Here is a 6,723-nt window from a genome sequence, read left to right on the forward strand (position 1 = left end):
TCAGATGGATCTCACCCCCTACCCTCACCCCCAAGGCTGACCGGGGCAGCGTAGTCTGAGCTTTTCGGTTAAATTGGCTTAGACTGGAACCCTAGCCTCTCCCACCGAACCCTCGACGCACTCTGTAGGCAGGCTGGTTAGATGTGTCATCATGTCAAATACTAAGACCTTCTGTCATTTGTTAGATTTGCTAAATTAGATCTAAGATACTACGTTAACAAATTCAAATCCTAAGTCTCTCTTTCCCTGTGGCCGTGTTTCATGCAAAAAAATTTGGATCAGCTGTAGAGGCTTGCAAGTCTTTACCATGACAGCATGCAAAAATGTCAAAGTTGTAGTCAAGACAAGGGGTGAGAACATCTGGGTGATACAATTTACGTAATATAAATGATTGGACGTCGATGCTGGCCATAGATTTAACCAAACACTGAAATATTTTGGTCTAAATTCCAGTGGCAACTTGTTGCTTCCTTAATTAAACTGTGATATCTTTATAAAATGATATATTGATTCTTGGCAGGAGCATATAAGTAAACAATAATAGTATATCATCGTATTGATATATTGTCACATCCCTAGTCAAGACTGCACAGACTATGTTTTGATTAAAAATATATTCGATTTTTCGTGATCTCTCAAATGGAGAAGAAAATTTCATGAAGGCTTGTGAGTTGTGAGGTTGTCTAACGATAGCTGGGGCGGATATAAAGTAAGTTAGCAAGTCGAATGGATCACGATGACTGGTGGAAAACCATAACCGCACTCCACCCATCTGAGTAGTTACTATAAACGGGGCTGAAAGTCTGTATCTCACACTGTTCTTCATGAATGTATCCACGCCATCTGCATCTTCAAGAGACCAGAGTGAACCAACATCGGCCCTATTTGGAATCTGGCCCATCTGAATCCAAAATTCAACGCGTGGGGTTTTGAAGTCATCTCAACAAATACGTGCGGCTTTGCTTCGAGGCGTCTCTGCATGGGTTTGACGGGCTGCATTTTTGCAATGACATTATGCTGCTGGCAAAATACACCCTGAAAACAAGCATCTCTTGATATGGAATCGTTTTCTAGTAGTGTAGCGTAACCATTTTCTCTCGTCTAGCTGGTTGTCCAAAGCATACTTTTTTTTTACTATAGTCTGAAACGTATCTTTTGTGGACGTGACAAAATAGAAAAGTAGTCTACAGCACAATATGTCGCGGACATGGGAAAGCTTTCAGACGTCCCCTTTGTTTGTAGATCGTAGCCCAGAGCACATCAGGTTAATGGGCCTTGTGGTGTGGAAGGACAAGCGCGTTCAGGCTCGGGCTGAAACGCTAAACCATAATACATTATGCTAGGGGGAGCTAAACCATTTGCCCTAATGGTCTTTTCCAACAAGAACCAAACCATCCCTCGCCTCTCAATGTCTCCTCTACATTTTTTTCTTCACTAAGGCCCGAGTAACGTTCCTATGCACACGTGAACATGTTTTTTTCTGCCGCAACCTTTTTTTGCACCATATACATCTGACAGAAAAGCGAGATTTGCCGGTGACCACACGCGCCTTTCAAATGTTTTCATCCGTTCCACTGTCTTTTTCTACTTGGACTTAAGGAAGGATGCGAAATCAGAGACAGAATTAAAAGACATTCCATGATTTTTCCCAAACATATCATCTCAGCCTTCAATCCGGGCGACATTCAATCCTGCCTATTCCCTTTGTCTAGGACACCCAAAGGATAACAAGGTTTTATCTCCCGCGGGAAAGACTGTGACGTGACGTTATCTCGGCGCCTGGCAAATGAAACTGCCGACACCTAGAATAGCACACGAGCCCCCCTCCTGCCCCGATTGTGACACATTCTCCATCCGTGTGAAAAGCGTCGTGCCCGCCACACGAGGGGGAGACTTGCAGGCTGGCGAAACAGTGTTACTAGGTCTCGAGCAGAAAGACAATGTATTACTCCTACAGTATGTTCTGTTTTAAGGTGTGTGCTCAATATTACTCACCTGGCCAAATGTACAGTCCCCTGTCTCTGTTTTGATGTTGAACTGGGCAAACATAAACTACATGAATAAATAAAATGAAATAAAACAAGTGTATCAGAAATGGTTGAAATACTGTGTACATATTTGAACTTTTGGTTTCTAATTTATAAAAGATAAGCTTTAGCTCTTGGAGTACTTATTTTTTTTCCTTTCATGCGTAGCTTTGTGTTTTTATTTTCTATTTCTGTAAAGTGTGTAAATATATCTTTATGATAATAAGTAATATTAAAAATCTTATTTTAAGAAAAAACAGTGTCCAGTCATTTTTGGCCAAAAGGAACCCTGACAAAATTATACCAGTGTTCAGCATTTTGCTAACCTATCATGATTACCATCTAGAGTTGGCATATTAACCCTTTCAGGAGTGGACAGCTACGCTTTAATCCTTAAATCATTTGTAAATCAAGCCACTATTTTTTGGTCATTTAAACAACATTAAATAATTAGCAATTGTTACCATTTAAAATAGATGGATATACCAATTATTGTTGATTTGTTTATCTAATTATAAATGGTTTTATAGAGTAAGGCAATGTTATTTAAAGGTTAAGTAACATGCCAAAGTGGATTTTTATATAGTACACTATACTATACTATACTACATACGTAGTATTTAAGTCATCGGATGGCAAGTTATGTTCATTCACCCTGATGATGGTGGTTAATGATTTAAATGGACCCTATAAGGGTAAAAAATAAAATTATACTACAAATCAACTGTGTGGAATCATTAAAAATGTCGTAGGTTTATTGCAAAGATAGACAAACTTGAACTGCAGAGGCGTTATCGTGTTGCCAAAGGATAGATAAAAGTTAAGTAAGCCCTATAAAATTTCCATTGAGTTAAACTGCACATAGCAGAGGTTTATGTGCAAAGCTAAAAACGTGCCAGCGCATCTCCAGCTAGGAGCATGCCTATTAAAATTCACTCCTTCCCTTTTTCCAAATGTACATCAACTGATCGAGTCATGTAAAAACAGGTAGCCTGAACAGCACCTGAAGAGATGTTCAGCTCTGTGTTCTAATGAAATGCAGCTGCTGAGCTGGTATTGTTTTCCATGCCGTACTTAATGGAGGTGGACCCCTCTGGGTACATCCTGAAACTGAAAAATATCTTAAACGATTATTTTAAGAAGGCGTCGACATGCTACCAAGCTATAAGTATCCTTTACAAGTGTATTATGACTTCATGCTAAGAACTGTGTGTATGACAAGTTAATTGCAAGTATATCAAGCTTTTCAAGGACATTAAAAAATACCTATATAATTTTTTTTTCCTTTTAGTTTTTGTCATCCCCCCCAAAAAGTCTACAAAACACAGTCCAAGTGCAATATTGGTGGTATAAAATATCACAAATTGTGGATATGGACGATAGCCTCTGTTGAATAACGACTTTGTTGCTCTAAAAGGGTCCTTGCGAGAACAAATGAAGCAGACCTCCTCTTGGAGCCACTATTCCAGCCCCGTAACCCCAATGGGACCACTCGGGGAAGTGTCTGGTTAACGCACATGGAGGGCTGATACGTCATGATAGACAAGAGGTGGACCCACTTGATCCACAGCAGCCCCCAAAAGACGCCCAAGGTTATATCATCTAGCCCGGGTCAGTTGTATAATTGAGCCCGGGGTCAACGTGAGGATATGGAGCGTGACAAACTATAGGGTTACAGTTTGCGGTCAGGGGAAGAAGGGGAGGCGGGTGTAGAGAGAAAGAGAGAGAGCGAGGGAGGGGAGGTTTGGGGGGCATTGCTGCCAGGCCAGACGTCCCTTGAAAGAGTTCAAGGTCCATCTGGCATTGTGACACGGGTCCTGTTCACTGTCACTGCTGGAATGTGACTCGTTGCCTGTCAGCCACTAGACTTATGCTGAGAAGAGGGAGGACATGGATGACCAACTTCTATGTTTGGCTGACTGACTGGCTGGAAGTCCAAAATAAAACACCCAATGACTTCTCTTCAGTGGAGATAACAAGACGCAGATGGAAGGTACACTTGCCTTGGAATGATTGACATAAGACATTACGAGGGAGTTCATTACGTCAAAATCAGAGGTTGGAATGAGGTCTACCAAAAAAAGTGTTTATTAATTTGTAAGTATTGGGTCATTAGCTGTCATTAATGGCGATCGACGTCCAATCTATTTTGACTGGGTGTTCATTCACTCAAAATGAATTGGACATTTCAAAGGTAGTCATTGAATATTATTCATATTATTTCCATGTGCAGCGAATACGTGGTAACACAAAGTGTATTCACTTATTTATTTATACAATTTAGTACTTAACCAACCACGCTATATGTATATTTGGCTTACTTATGCACATTTTCCGTATAAGCCATATAGAGGAATTTTTGTCTCCCCATTGTTTTATATACAAAACATAGTGCTAAGTCTAAATATCTGTGTGCATTCTTGCAGCTGAAACAGATGCACAAAGAAACATCTGGGTGGCTCTCGTCTTGGCGGAGACTGCCGGAATCAACTTCTGCCACATCGTAAAAACTTTTAATGTTGTTGGCTCTGCAGCCGTACCACCAACAAAACACCCCGAATCTCTCAACGGCAGGCGTCATTACGCAGCTAAGTGGGCACCTGCACGACCAACGTTCACAAGTCCAGCCAAGATCAAACCCACGTGTGACTTAATGGCCAGCAGGTGTTACTGTACGTGCAACCAGCTCATTGTTTCTAGTCTATTCATGTCACTTTAAAGCTGATAGAGGAGAGAGTGAGTGTAGCAAGATATTGGGTGACACCTAAATTTATCGAGACCACAGGTGTTGCACCCCTTGTAAATATAAATACACAGGCACTGACCAGTAATAATCTGAATGCTTGTAAATAACACACATCAACATGAAAAGAACTATAAAATGGTCTTGATGTCTGCGGTGCTACAAATCAAACATCAAACACAAGTGGCAGTCATAATCCGTTGGGTAAATTAGACGGCAGCCCGCTGCCCAGTTTTTCTTTTAAATCATAAAAATATCATGGAAAATGGCTGGCATAAGACAATTCCATACAGATGACGTTCTGTTGCACTTCTCAGCTTGAGCAATAAATGGAACTAATCCTTTAAACTGTGTGTCTATATCGTCCGGAAACCGTGCATGTTGAAATCAATATAGAAAAGTGTCATTTCATTAGTAGAAAACGTACTGTATAGATTTTACATATATTTGCGCTATCCTTTTAACCAGATTGTTTTGTTGTTTGTGGCCCTTAGCTCATTTACTACCATTGACAAATATTGACATCAATTTCAATTTAACTGGGAAGTCTGGCATTGAGCGACCATGCATCAATGCCATTCATGGCCAAAATGGATTGGACGTCAATAGAAGAGAAAATACTCCAAAATAAATAAATCTCTTAACAACAATCTTTTTTCAAACTCTTTCCGATACTTTGTTTAACACAAAAGTGGAAGGACTTCAAGTTATCCTTTTAATTTTATTTTAAATCAGCCCTGGGAGAGAAACATTTGGACACACCTGTTGTAAATGCACATCTAAGGTAAAAATCCAAATAGAATGTTAACGTAATATAATGCACCTCAGCTGTGTCGACACCAGCAGCACCGCCAGTGGCCAAGTGTCACCCGACTAGTCGTAAAAAAGGTGGGGCTACAAAAACAACGCAGGAAGTTGACGTTAAAAGTCCGCTCCAAGGAAAATGCTCGACTTGGGAAGGTCTGAAAGCTAACTCAATCGCTCTCGTAACTTTGTCATCGTGACATTATTACACCCTGTTGACAGGTTGACCATTGGATACGAAAAGCTCCGCACGTCCCTCTAGGCTCAAGTAAAGTGTCCTCTCATTGGGAACTTCCTCTCAAAAGCAGAAACATTAGCGGTCGACTACGGTTACACGAGTCTCTGAGGAGAAGCATGGAAGCGGTAACACGAGTCGTTTTGCCTACAAATTTGAAGGAAATAGGTAAATCTCGAAGGATTTCAACATAGAAAGGGAAGAACTTTCAGCCGTGCAGCCAACGTTGAGAGACAAAACTTGACTTCGCTTGATGGTGGCACGCTTTGGATAAAACCTTTATGTCGCTTTTGAGTGTTGTGGCACGTGCAGATAACGTATCAGCTGCTCGCATAGTTTTCCTTCTATTTCTACATTCCAGCGGAAGGCAAAGAGGACAATTCTCTGTCGACCAATCAGAGGACAGCAGGACCACAAGTAAATATACTGTAACTGTAAAGGAAAGCAATGACGCAAGCTTTTGATTTTGGCCTCTGAAGGGTGAGGAATCCGTGGTGGGGTTTTTGCAGCAAATTTTCTTGCTGTTATGACATCAACGCACGTCATTTTCGGCTTGGCGGGTGGCCGGGGGTTCGATGCTGGCTTGTACGCGTTTTGGCTGATGAGGGTGTGCGAGGGTCAATCACCAGGTGTGAGTTGACAGCTGTGCAATTTTACCAACTCGGTCGCTTTGAACTGCGTCACCGGAAGACGTGAAATGGAATGTCAACATATGGAGTTTCATCTCAACATTGAACATAACTGATGAAAATGTAACATTGGCAAGATCATTTTGTTGACTGAAGCCCAGCTGAAAGTTGCACTTATGAGTATAAAAGAGAATTCCATTGAGGGCCCAAAGAGAAACATGGAAATGGAGGACAGCGGATGACCGCGGTTGACCTTTAATTGCACAAAGCCAGTGATTGGCTGTC

Source organism: Stigmatopora argus, chromosome 9 (genome assembly GCF_051989625.1).
Source record: "Stigmatopora argus isolate UIUO_Sarg chromosome 9, RoL_Sarg_1.0, whole genome shotgun sequence".
Classification (NCBI taxonomy): Eukaryota; Metazoa; Chordata; class Actinopteri; order Syngnathiformes; family Syngnathidae; genus Stigmatopora; species Stigmatopora argus.